We start from the raw sequence: 12,454 nt of genomic DNA, 5'->3' as shown, positions 1-12,454 counted from the left end.
CTCGTGACCTAGCGAGGATGCCTGCGTGTGTCTGGGACGCGGCCCCTGCAGCCCCTGGTTCCACTCCTGGCTCCTTTCGCGGAGCAGCTCTGTGAGGTAAGGACGAAGAGGCCGCCATCCCCAGGCCAGAGGTAGGGCCATCAGTGGGCAGCGATCCAGGGGAACCGGTTTGGCAGCAGGAGCCGCCCAGTGGGAGGCGGGTGGGGACCCAGCAGCCAACCTGCCTCAACTGGCCTGGGCCTCCTGGCCAGCAGGTGACCAGAGCCAGGGCTCCCCCAGGGGTCCAGTTTCCCTGCCTGCTCTGGGGTGGAACAGGCCTGGCCAGGGTGGGGGGCCCTCTGCCCCAGCCCCTTCTCTACCCCCCAAGCCAGGAGCCCCTTCAGTGTCGCTCCCGCATTCCAGCCCCCGGGATGCTGCCTATCCCGCCCGCCCAGGCCTCCATTCCTGGCCCACCTGCCAGAGGCCCTGACCTACCCTGTCCTCTCTCCAGGCTTCTCTGCCCTCGACTCTCTCCCATTTCCAGCTCCCAGCCTCATGCCTACACGCTGACCTTCCCCCATCTTCCCCGCTCCGCTCCGTCACTCCAGATGTGTACCCCATGTCCCACCACCTCCTCACTGTCTTCCCAGATTTGCCCCCGTTTGGCCCCAGGCCCAGCCTCACTCCTCACCTTGCCCTCTCTCACTCTGCCTGCCCATCCTCCGCCCCCCCGCCCAGGACCTGCGGGCCCCAAGTCAGCTCCAAGCCCTCTGCACGAACAGGGTTAGCCACAGCACCCCCCACCAAACCCAGGAGAGGGAGGCGCTCAGGATCCAGACGGGGTGGGCAGGAGGCAGCCTGGAAGACGGGGCAGCCAAGCCAGAACCCCTGCCGTAAACCCCCAAGTCGCCTCTGCCCACCGCCCCCGGCCCCGCCCCCAGCTGCCTGTGTGACCTGCGGGGGAAGGGGACAGAGGGGCACACCTCCGGATATTTGCCTGGGGCCAGCCCTTCCCTCTGGGCGCTGTGTGGAGGGCAGGACAAACAGAGGAACCAACCGTGTTTATAATGATCAGGCGGGAGCCCCACCCTGGGGCAGCTCCAAGCACTGCCGGCTCCCGCGACCAGAACCCCCCCTTCCCACCAAGTCCCCGAGCTGCTGACTTTATGGGGGCCACAGAGGGAAGGGAGAGGAGCTGCTACATGTAAAGCGGCCTGCGCCAGCAGCAGAGGGGGCGGGCAGAGTAGGCGCTGGGGTTCCCAGGCAAGCCCAGAATTTAGGAGTCAGACAGCCCAGGGCCAAGAGCCCAGCTCTCTGCCTGTGAAGTGTGGGTGAGCTGACCCACCGTGGGAGCTCACTGCGTGGCCCTGGGCTAGCAGCTCAGCCGCTCTGCGCCTCAGTTTCCTCTGCTGTTAAAAGAGGACCATGACAGTACCTGCTTCCTGGAGTTCTTATAAGGAGTCACAGAGAACCCAGGCACTGATGGCCTGGCCCCAAGGCCAAGCGCACACAGCAAGGAAGCGCGCGGTAAATGTCGGTCACCATCCCAGCAGCAGCCAACACTTGGGGAGCACCTACCGTGCCAGCCCCTCTCCTAAGCACTGGACCCAGAGTCCCTCATTTAATCCGCACGCCCGACCCCAGACAAAGGGGCCGTTTTGGGCCTTGTGCTACAGACAAGGAAGACGAGGCACAGAGAGGGCACCCCACTTGCCCAGGTCACACAGCTTGGGGAGCAGAGCGGACACAAGACTCCAGGCCTGTCTAACACAGAGCCCGGGCCCCGCCAGTTCTCGGAATCACGGCCGGTGCGTCCTCGGAGACTCCTCGGAGACTCGTGTGTGCCCGGGCGTGCTCGGTGTTCTGTGTCTAATCGCATTCCACCCTCACCGCTAACCTGTGAGACAGGCACCCTCATCCCCAGTTCACGGGTGGGGAGACTGAGGCTCAGAGAGGGGAGATCCTTTGTCCAGGGCACCTAGAATTTGAACCCAGGCAGTCGGGGACCAAAGTCCAGGCTCTTACCCACCTGTCCTGCGGTGGTGCTTGTTTTTGTCATTACCATCAAGGTCCTGGCCTCCAACCCTTCCTCACCCCTTCTCCACCCTCTCTATCCACACCCAGACCTTGCTCTTCCTCTCCTGCCCTGACCCCACCTGGGGGTGAGGGTCCCCAGCTCCTCCGACCTGCCCAGGCCCCCAGCGGTAGTGTGGGAGGCAGCACAAAGTGGGGCTCCGACCACCGCCACCCCCCACCCAGGGATCCTTACTCGTCTTTTCCACGGGCCTTTGGCCTGTCGGTCTGCAGCAGAAAAGCTGTCCAAGAGCCAGTCCCCACCACCAAATGTGGTTTACTGAGGCTCAGCCCCAGCACTCACACCCCTACCACCACCACCATCACCACCACCATGGGGGACCCATGACCCTGCGCAGACGCCCATGCTGAGCTCACCGACTCCCCGGCACTTAGGTGGAGTGGCTATTCTCACTCCCATTTTGCAGATGTGGAAACTGAGGCTCACAAAGGTGAAATCTCTCACTAAGGTCACCAAGCAGAGGTGGGCCTGGAAGACAGTATGATCCACTAGAGTCAACATCCTTAAACTCCTCCCCGTGGCCCACGAGGTCCTGAGAGATCTGCCCATCAGCTCACCTCCCGCACGGCCCCTCGCTCACTCTACCCCAGCCACTCTGGCCTCTTCACTGTTCTTCAAATGTCAGACATGCCCCCACCTCAGGGCCTTTGCACTGGCAGCTTACAACTGCCCCCCCGCCCCCCCTGCTGGAACTCTCTTCTCAATGATCTCCATATGGCTCCCTCCCTCCTTCCCTCCACCCACGTCTGCGCACAAATGTCCCTGTTCCTGTCCTACCACCCTTTATGCCCCTTTCCTTGCTTTATTTTTCCTCATTGCACTCACCATATACTGTGTGTGTTATGTGTTTGTGTGTGTGAGATTCTTTAGTGTCTGCTTCTCCCACCAGAATGTCAGCTCCACCAGGGCAGGGCCTGTCCTCTGTCTTGCTCCCCACTGTACCCCAATGCCTACAACACTGCGTGGCAGGCACTCAAGGAACACTTGGTGAATGAACACATTCGCCTGTACCCGCTATGCTACACCCCTGATCAGACACCTCAGACTCTGCCCAGGCAGTACCTGTGAAACTCTGTCAGAGAAACCCCTGGAACTCAGAGGCAGAGGGTGAAGTAGTGACCCCAGCGACACGGAACAAAGGAGGACAGGGTGAAGCCTGCAGCCACCAGCCGGGACATAGATGCCTCTGAAGCCCAGTGTTTGATCCCTCAAATGCAGGCACATTTCCATCCTACTCTAAAATGTTTATTTCAATCAAAAAAAAGTCTTTTGAATTATTTCACATGCGGGACGGGCAGTTTCCGACCTGTCCTAGCAAAAGCTTCACATTTTCCAGTCACCCCCTATGCTCATGTGTTCTACCATCTGACCTTTCATGAGAAAAAAACAGCGCCACTCTCCCCACCAAGGAAATCAGCGCACGTGGAAAGAGCCAGATCTGCTAGTGTGATAACACGGTCAAGGGAGTATGTGTGCGCGTGCACGTATATGTGTGCGTGTGCGTGTAGAGAACTCCTTCCCTCCTGCCCTCCACCTGCCCCGGCAGCCCTGAATAAAGCTGCCCCCCTCACCAGCCCGCAGTGGAGGGAGCTGACTCAGCCAGGGCCCCAGGGCGCAGGGGCAGAGCAGAGGATGCGGCAGGGGTCACGGCCACCCTTCCTAGTCACCAAAATGAAACTAAAGCAGGAAGGGGACGATGAAGAAGGGCTCACTGGCCCCAGCCTGCACTCAGCGCTTCCACCACTGGTTCCCGCCCACCCTTCTGCCATGATCTTCACCCACCAGCTCCAGAAGCCCCCTCCCTGCCTCAGTTTACCGCCTACCTCCCTGGGCTGTGCTCTGATGATGGAGGGGGAGTCTGTCTTAACGTTGCGGCCCACGGCAGGCTCTCACTGCCCCCCGAAACCCCACACCGTTCCTCCTTCACACCTTTGCTCAGCTCTTGCTGCCCACCTGCATGTCCCCCCCCCCCCCGCCCCGCCCGCATTCTCCTCCTGCCCTGAACCTAGTTCCACCAAGGAACCCTCTGGCACCTTGTCCCCAGACCCTGCCTCACACTTTGGGACTGACACGTGCTCAAGCCCCCTCCTTGGCAAATACCTACTCTACCCACAAATGATCCATCACACTCAGCCCCCCACCTCTCTATCCAATCATCAATGTCTACCGAGGACTGATCTCTGCCAGGCCCGGGGCAGGACCGACAGCAGAGGCCAGGAGCGTCAGGAATATCCCCGCCCTTGCAGAGCTCACATCCTAAGGGAAAGGAGACAGTCAATAAATGAGATAAATCAGAAAAATAGCTAGTAAGTCAGGTGGTAAGTGCTGAGGAGAAAAATACAGCAGGGAGCAGGAGAGTGTGGAGGGCGAGGGGAGGTGGGAATTTTCAATGAAGTGGTCAGGGAGGGCCCTGCTGAGGAGGTGACACTTGAGCAGGGACCCGAGTGGAGAGAGGAGAGGGAGCCCTGTGGGCAGCTGGAGGAGGAGTACCCAGGCAGTGGGAACAGCCAGTGCAAATGTCCTGAGACAGGAACATGCTTGATGTGGTCAAAGAGCAGAGAGGAGGCCGAGTGGCTGGGGCAGGGGGAGCAAGGTGAGAGAGGAGGGCAGACCGTGTAGGCACTTGTGGGCCATGGGTAGGACTCTGGCTTTTTTTTTGTGAATTTTTTTTTTATGTGGACCATTTTTAAAGTCTTTATTGAATTTGTTACAATATTCCTTCTGTTTTATGTTTTGGGTTTTTGGCTGTGAGCCATGTGAGATCTTAGCTCCCCGACCAGGGATCGACCAGGGATCAAACCTGCACCCTCTGCATTGGAAGGCGAAGCCTTAACCACTGGATCACCATGGAAGTCCCCAGGACTCCGGCTTTTACCTGAGTGAGACGGAGCAACAGGAAGGTTCTGAGCAGGGGAGGGATGTGGCCAGACGCAGGTGTGCACAGGCTCCCGGTGGCTGCGTGAGGGGGCAGGGCAGGAGCAGGGACACCTGGGAGGAGGAGGGTGCGACAGTCCAGCAGGAGAAGAGGGGGGGACGGGACCACGTGGAGCCTGTGGCGGCGGAAGGAACAGGCAGGTTCTGGGCACCCTGTAGAGGCTGAGACGGCAGGATTGCTGAGGACTGACACCACCTTTTGCAACAGCTGGAGCGTGAGCTCCACGGGGGCAGGGGCTTGGTCTGGTCCTGCCCATTGCCGCATCCCCCAGAGCCTGGCATCCTGGCATCCGGTCCATGCTCTCCCAGCCCTTGGCATCACCTAACATGTTATATGGTTATGATTGTGTCTGCTGTCTCCCTGCTAAGTCGGTGGCTCGGCGCAGCCAGGAGCAATGCTCTGGTTGGTTACAGGCTGGATCCCAGGTCTCCCCTCAGGGGCTGCTGGGTCGATGGAGGGGACGCACGTGTTTCAGCGCTGACTCTGGCCTATGCCTGCACCAGGCATGCGGACCAGGCCACGGTGAACCCTCCCAGTGGTTCTTGGGTGTGTGGGTGGAGAGTCCTCTTCCCTCCTGTTTCCCAAACTAGGAAACTGAGGCCCAGAGAGGGCAAGTCACTGCCCAGGGCTGCCCAGCGCCAGGGCACAAAAGCATCGACTCTGACCCACGGAGAAGGCCTGTCACTGCCCCCTTAAGCCTCCTGCTTCCCAGCAGCCCCGGCTCCAGACAAAGCTTCAACTCCAGACAAAGGACCTCAGAGGTTTATGGGACAGGAACATGAACAGAGACAACTCTGCTTCCGATGACCAAAACCAAGATCAGACAGGCTGCTGTGGTTAGCAGGGAATCTGAAGAAATGTTAAACAAAACTCTGCAGGGCTTCCCACCTGGATGAAACTCCCCACTGTGACTTAGCAAGGCCCTGCCCAGTTGGGCCCTGCCACCAAGGGGCCCCATCTCCTCCCTGCACTTCACTCCAGCCACGCTGGCCTCCTCCTTTTCAGTCTTGGACACATCAAGCTTGTTCCAGCCTCAGGGCCTTTGCACCCATTGTTTCCTCTGCCCAGAGCTGCATGGCTCCCTTTTCTTGATCTTCAGGTCTCAGTTCAAAGAAAACCTCCCCTGAGAGGCCTTCCCTGACCCCCTGACAAAATTTGCACCCCTGCTTTATACTTCTCCATGGCATTTATTATCATCTGGCATTATATACCTGTTGACTGTTGGTCCCCCCTCCTTCCCCTCCCCGCAGCAGAGTATGGGCTCCCCAGGAACAGGGGCCTTTTTCTGTCTCATTCTTGTCGTACCCCTGGCAGCTAGAGCAGGGCCTGGCACACAGCAGCTACCTGGAAAATATCTGTGCAACGAATGAGTGACGCCATTGCCAAAGTGATGAGGCTGGACCCTGAGGAGGAGCAGGGAAGGGTGGTGGGGCAGAGGGCAGACAGGAGTCCCCAAGGCCTGTCCACACTGCCTGGAAGTCTGACCTTGATGCCTGTGAAGGAACTGAGCCTCTTTAGAGACTGAATCCGGCTATTTCGTGAATGACCTGGTGTGTGTTCCAAACACAAGGAGCGCCGGCTGTGAGCCCACTTCCCCAGGCCCTCCCCGCCACACGGCCTAGGCTGGGAATGGGAGGAAGGGGTGGTACATTTTGGCCAGAAGCAGGAAGAACATCATACAGGGGGTGTGCCGCCAGGGATCCGCGTTCCCCACGATGGGTGAGATCCCATAAAAAGACACAGATGGAGGGCCACCCCAGCCTTGGGGAGCAGGGCCTGGAGTCGGCCACGTGGGAAGTGAGGAGCGGTCCGCTCTCCGTGCTCTGGCCACATAAGTGCCATCCTCCCCTCAACAGGCCTCTGCACTGAGTGTGCCGGACAAGGACTCAGAAGGCAGCCGATGAGTAAGAGCGGACGGCCCAGGCTCGTGCCCGCTCCACCACTGCCAGGCTGTGTGCCCGTGAGCAGGTGACTCTGGGCCTCCGTGTCCTCATCTGCAAACTGGGGGTAACGATGGTCCCTATCTCCTGGGAGTGTTTGGACGATCGAACAAGATGACCCACGCAAAGCGCTTAGAACAGTGCCTGCCGCCAAGTGGGTCCTCACTACGACAGGCTAGCTGCTGTTATCATTACTGGCACTGCTGTTGTTGTTGCTGCTGAACGAATAAAGGAAGGAACAAATAAAGGACAGAGGATGCTGAGCACGGTCTCCCAGAGCGAATGTGCCAGTCTGACTATCTCTGATTAAGACTTTGCTTCTCCAGGGCTGGGATGGGGGAGCATAATGGGTCCCCGTTATGCTCTGATGACCCCTGCCCTCCCAAAGGACAGGGCCTGGGGCCCTCTCAGCCACCCTGTGTCCCCAGCCCTGCCCAGCACAGGGTGAGGCACAGCTCAGAGAGTGTGGCTGAATGCAGAGATGGTGCTTCCTTTACCCCGAGGTGCTCTAAGCCCCCAGGGAGGCCAGGCGGCTCCTGTGGCAGCCCCAGGCTCGGGTGCCCCCCTCCCCGCCTGGCCAGGCTCAATAGGGCACAGACACAAAGGGCACTGCTGGTGTCCCTCACCCCCCGGAGGTGCCCAGGGTGGAGATGGATGCCACAACAAACCTGAGAGTGTGGGCGAGCCCCCAGGGACTGGGGAAATCAGATTAGACTTCATTCATTCCTCCCCTGAGGTGGGGCAGGAAGGAGGGAGGGGGCAACAGGCAGAAAAGAGGCTCCAGTGGCCTCCCAGGCCCCTCCAACCTAAGTCCTTCCCCTCCACACACACACACACACACACACACGCGCACGCGCGCGCGCGCGCGCGCGCCCGAGACACAGAAGCAAATGAAGTCGCTCCACAGTGCACAGCTGTCCGCAGAGACTGACAAAGACATGCAACACAGACGTCCAGTCACACAACCACAGACACACAAGAACACACACACTGGTCGCACGGAAAAGTCCCCACGCAGCCTGAGACGGAGCAGCCGCTTGCCCCACACTACCCGGGCACCCTGCTGGCGGCTGTACAGGGGCCTGGGCGCAGAAAGGAACATCCCACCCCGAACCTCAGCTCCCGCCTCAGGAACACAGGCCCCAGCAAGTGGGCCGGAGGCAACTGTGAGGTGGCAATGGGAGAAGGTGGGGAAAGCAGTCTTAAGACGGGTCTGGCTCAGAGGAAGTTCTCAGAACGGAAGGGCCGCAACACTGGGGACCCACGGCTGGGACCCCAAGAAGTCAAGGACCCGGGAGCCCCTCCACAATGTAAAGACCCGTACACCCCAGAGATGGAGGGACTCCGGAGAGACCCAGAGACACATACAAGGATCCTGGGGGAACCAAATGACACAACGATACGGACTTTAGCCACCACCTAGAAACACAGCCACATGCTTGCATACACATAATCCCACAAATGCTCCGTTATGGCTGGACTCACTAGGAAGGCAGACCCCAAGACCCTCCACACACCTAGGAACCCTCCTGAGACAGAGTTAAACCATGAGATCCGCACACAGACCCAGGCATGCCCACAGCCAACTCCAGGGTCACCAGTGGCCCAGGGAGGCACAGCCCCTTGGAAACACCTCCATGCAGACCAGACCCCAGGAATGCGCTCCCACAGAGATGCTCGGGGGGAACCTGCGCCGAGGTGTGGGCTAAGCCCCAGCAGATAGACACCTGCCACCGCCAACACGGACACACACACGGCCACCCCGCCCCCGGCCCCAAGAAAGGTGTGGCCCCTGGCTCACGTGTTTACGCTGGCTCAGGTGGCCGCGTGTCCGGGCTGCCCTCCCGCAATCCAGGCAGCCCTCCCCCTCCTCCACTCCTCCCCAAGGCCTGGGCCAGCTCACCTCCACCATCCTCTTCCCTCTGTCCTGGGCCACCCGCAGTGGGGCAGGCCAGCAGACAGATGCTTCCAGCTGAAAGACTGGGGAGCTGGGATCAAGGGGTTCCCCTGGCCCACGGAAGAGAGCTGGCTGGGCCCTGCGCCCCGGCCTCCCTGGCAGTGGCTGGTGACGCGGCCCTGCCCTGGCAGGAGTTGAGCTTGGCTGTGGCTCCAGCCCATGGGAGGGGGAGGGGAAGGGTGGAGGGTGGAGGGAGGGACGGAGGGAGGCGGGGCTGAGCCTGGAAAGCCTGGGCCACGGGGCCCACAACTGTCCCAGCGGAGGGAGGGGCTGGGCAGGGACACAGGAGCAGGAGACCCAACCACAGCCCCTGCTTCGGCAGGGTCAGTCTCCCACCACACACGCACACCCCCATCTCACTCCCTATGCCAGGCCAGGTGCCAGGGGCCAGGGAAGCAGTGGCTCAGCTTGGGGCTGAGTGCCCGAGAGTGGCTGGCGGGGCAGCCAGGTGTGAAACACTGGCTGGGGCTGTGGTGCAGGACACAGCGACGGGGGATGAGTGGCCCCTTTGACGGGGAGGGTGGCTGGAGATCCGGGGCTCGCTGTGTCCCCCTCTCCCCGCACACCCATGCTGCAATGCCAGCAAGAGCCCCAGAGGGTGCAACGAAGGGGGCCCCTCCTGCTCCGCCCCACTCACCCATCAGGATGAACCCGAGACTTGCAGCCTCACCAGGGGAGAGCACGGTGAACAGCCGCCAGCCCCATGCCCCGGCCATACCTAGGCGTGAGAGCGGGGCTGGATGGCGGGAATGCGGAGAGGGAAGGGTGGGGACGGCTGGGACTCCCGTGTCGCTCGCTATGCTGGCTGTCTTGCCAGGATGTAACTAACCCTTCTGAAAATAAGTGGCCCAACTTGCCAGAGAACTTCCTCTGGGCCAGGTCCTGCTCTCAGCATCGACACACATTAAGTCATTTTAGCTCACCACTGCCCTAAATGGGCAGGTACTTTATCAGGCCCATTTTACAACAGAGGAAACTGAAGCCTGGAGAGGCTGAGTGACCTGCCCAAGTGGGCCGTCTGTCCCAGCGCCTGTGTCCTAGACCAGCCGCTCCGAGCAGGAGGCTAGGGGGCCCAGAACCCCGATGGCAGAACAGGAGAAAAGGACGCTCAGAGAAAGGGAATCTAGAGGGGGTTGTGCGGGCCCCGCCCCACCTCTGCCTCACACCTTCTCCCCCCTTCAGATCTCACTTTCTCTGAGATGCCTTCCTTGGCCCGGGGCACAGCTCCTGGCACGAAATCTGTTTCTTTCTGTCTCCCCTGTGGGGGGCAGGGGCCAGGGCTGCCCAGTTCATCCCTTTACTGCGGCCCCTCCTGCAGGAAGCCTTCCCTGACACCCCGGGCTCTATCCCCGCGCCGACCCTCAGGCTGTCACCGTCCCTGACCTGTTTGTCTCCCCCATTGGTTCACACATTTGCCCCACTCCTGGCACATACCAGGCAAGCCTGTCGGAGGCCCTGGCAATTCAGCAGTGAACAAACCAGACAAAACTCCCTGCCCTGGGGGCGGACGGAAGAGTAGGACTGCTCCCTGACTTGGGTGGGGGGCGGGTGGTCGTGTGAGCGGCGGCAATGACCGGATTCAAGCAGGGTCCTGGGCCCTGGGCAGGTACTCCGCTGACAGGGAGCCCAGGGAGAAGAGTGAGTGAGCAGGTGGCCCGGGCGGCAGGTGGAGAGAGGTGCCTGGGTCCTTCCCACTCCCCTGCTCCGGCACCTACCACGGCTGCTGCCCATGCCGACTCCTCCAGGGCTTCATCACGGGGACCAGGACGACTCACTGGCTCCAAGCGCCTGGAAATCCCGTCTACCCCCTTCTGTCTACCACCTGCTCACTAAGCCAGGGGCTTCCAGCCAGGCCTGGGGCCACGGCAGGGCAGGTCTGGCCCCTCCCGCAACCCCCCATGCCCCAGATCCCAGGCCACCCCCTCCCCCGTCAGGGTGGAGCACCTGTCAGGCAACCACCCAGAGAGGAGCCAAATGGGGCGGGCTCCCCAAACCGGACCGGCTGGTTTGGGCTCTGGTGAGGAAGGCGGTCAGGACTGGGCAGTTTTGACCAGCCAGGGAAACTAGGTCCCAAGGGAAGGGACAGGGGAGGGGGGGAGGAAGGAGGGAGCACCCCTCCTCCACGAGGAAGTCTCACTGGAAACAAGGGGTCCTCCTGGGGACAGGCCTCAGGGGCAAGGAGAGGTCGGTTCAAGAGCCGCTCACACCGGAACAGATCTTCATTATCAAACTTTATAAACACACCCCAAGCTAGAGACTAAACCAATGAACCCCCATAAAATCCATCATTCGGATTCTCAACTATTAACATTCTGCCACATTTAGGCTTCATCTATCCCCTCCCTTTCCCTTCCTTTTCTCCGTCTCAGTCTCTGTCCCTTTATAATATGGAACATAGTTCGAAAGCCAGTGGCACCAAAGGGTAAACAGTGACAGGACGATGCCCTCCTGCCCTGCCCCACCCCAGCTCAGCCCTGGAGCCACCTCTACTAGAGTTTGTTTTCTTTCTGAGAGAGCTTATGCACACGTGTGTGTGCACACGCGCGCGCACAGAGATGCTTACACACTTTTAAAAAAGCCATAAACGGCAGCACACCACACATACGATTCTGCACCTTGCTTTTGCCAACAGTATTCCTTGGCTCCTCTGTGCCGTTGGCACCAGGAGGAGTTTGGCAGTATCCAGTCGAGGTGAAGACACACTGGGGACCTGGCAAGTGCTCTCCCACGTCTGCTCCCAGGCACACACGTGAGAAGGTTCACACAGCACAGTCTGAATCGGCGAGGGACTGAAAACAACACAAATGCTCGTCTACAGGAGATGGACGATGAACTGTGATCTACTAGCCCCATGGAACAGTACACGACAGTGAGAATGAATGACCCACAGCTAGGTGTGGATGGATATCAAAAACAATATTAAACAGAAGAAGCAAAACAAAAACCGATACATCCTAGGACTTAGTTCAGAAATAGTTTAAAACCAGACAAAATGAAATATGCTCTTTAGGGATGCATACAGAGGTAGCAAAACCAAAGAGAAAAGCAAGGCAGCAACTGCCTCAAAAATCAGGGGAGAAGCTGCCTCCGGGGGGCGAGAGGGCTTGGGACGGGCTTCTGGGGGGCTGGCACCATCTGTGTCTTCAACTGGAGGCGGGGGTTACGTAGGTCTTCCCTTTAAAGTAACTAGTCATACTATACATTTTTGCCTTACGTAGGCTAATAATTTAAAATAAAAAATATATATATGTCTAGTGATCTTTCCATGCTTCCATCTCTGCAAAGCACAGCCTTGTTGCTTTAGCAGCTGTGTGGAAGGGCCACGATGTCTTGAGCCAGTCCCCATGGGGCCAGGTCAGTGGTTTCCAGGCATTTGCTCTCACAAAGGGTGCAGCACTGATAACCGTGTGCAGATGTCATTTCACAGGTGTGCCAGCATGTCTGTGGGCCAAATGCCTACAAGTGGGATTGCCGGGCAAAGCTCAGCACTGCCAAGTTGCCAGTTCTCAGCCCCTCCCTCGGCCTCACGCCCAGGGTGTTGTCAAACT

At 59.5% G+C, this 12,454-nt stretch overlaps 1 protein-coding gene across 3 annotated transcripts in view; it reads right to left on the bottom strand.

Moving 5' to 3' along the window:
- PAK4 (p21 (RAC1) activated kinase 4) overlaps positions 1-12,454 on the bottom strand; it is a 45,875-nt gene that overhangs the window by 12,053 nt on the left and 21,368 nt on the right. The gene's annotated exons all lie outside the window — the stretch shown is intronic.

This window comes from Eschrichtius robustus, chromosome 19 (genome assembly GCF_028021215.1).
Source record: "Eschrichtius robustus isolate mEscRob2 chromosome 19, mEscRob2.pri, whole genome shotgun sequence".
Lineage (NCBI taxonomy): Eukaryota > Metazoa > Chordata > Mammalia > Artiodactyla > Eschrichtiidae > Eschrichtius > Eschrichtius robustus.
This window is presented reverse-complemented; position numbering and strand designations above follow the sequence as displayed.